Raw genomic sequence first — 1,358 nt, forward strand, 5'->3', positions numbered from 1 at the left:
TAAAAAAGAAAAAAAAGAAACAGTGCTGGCACAATGATGGCTGTTCTCAGACATAAAACACATGCAGAACAAATTGACCAAGGTAAGGGCTGCAGATTAGCAGAGGAAAGTATACTTCTGGTGATAATCAAGTGTATTTGTTTAATAACGATACTTGCCACTATTACAATAATCACCTGAAGTTTTGAAGTGCTCATTTCCTCCCTGTACTGTTTGCCACTTCAGGAGGTGTGGATACTGTTGCGAACAGAGAAGATAAGAGCGATCACAGAGATTAAAGGCGAACTTCTCAGTCAGGGAGCCCAGCTGTGGTCAGTGGAACCAGGAGATGGAGAGCAGCACTGGCAGGACATTATGGGAAGCAGCTCTAGTAGGACTCTTGTGGTGGGATGGGAGGCAATGCTCAGTTAACAGGTTAACTCATAGACAAAGTGTGCAAAGCCTTGCACAGGTGGTGTTTTCAGTGAGATATCACCAAGTATTTGGTGGTTTTGGTGATTTGCCATTGGCTTGACAGAAGACTCTAGAAAGGGTGTTCAGAGGTTCAAGTTTGAGAAGAAGGGTTTGACCTACATGGGAGACAGACTCGTAGAGCACATCCAGTGAATCAGAGCCTTGGTACTGCTATAAAGCCCACTTGCGATTCCCATTGTAAGCTCCTATGTAGCCAAACACTACACCAGTCATTAATCTGGACCCTGAACAGGAAGTAGTCCACTTCTCTTTCCTCTCAAGCAATCCTTTCTACCTAGAGGTCTACAAAGGGGCATTTGACATACAGGGAAGCCTTGGGGAGAACCGAAACACAGGACTTCCCTCATGTGCTGAAGCACTTTTGTTTCCTTAAGAACTTGGCGTAGGTTTGGCCCCTGTCCCCAGCTTTATCCTAAGAATATCCTAAAGCATCCAAAGATGGCAGTGGATTGGTACCCACCTTCAGCCTGGGGGAGACTGTGGGGACACCTCATTGCAGTTACAACTTCCTCATGAGGGGAAGAGGAGCAGCAGACACTGATCTCTTGTCTGGGATGACAGTGACAAGGTCTGAGGGAAAGGCTTGAAGTTGTGTCAGGGAAGGTTTGGGTCTGATATCAGAAAAACGTTCTTTCCCAGGGGATGGCTGGGCACTGGAACAGGCTCCCCAAGGCAGTGCTCACAGCTCCAAGCCTGACAGAGCTCAAGAAGGGCTTGGACAATGCTCTCAGACATGCTGTGACTCTTGCGTTGTGCGGTGCAGGACCACGAGCTGGACTCTGATGATCCATCCTTGCGGGGCCCTTCCAACTCGGCATATTCAGTGACTCCGTGGCTCCCCGCACCCCTTCAGAGACACACGCCAGCCCCGAGCCAGCAGGGCG

This window comes from Geospiza fortis, unplaced genomic scaffold (assembly GCF_000277835.1).
Source record: "Geospiza fortis unplaced genomic scaffold, GeoFor_1.0 scaffold163, whole genome shotgun sequence".
Taxonomy (NCBI): Eukaryota; Metazoa; Chordata; class Aves; order Passeriformes; family Thraupidae; genus Geospiza; species Geospiza fortis.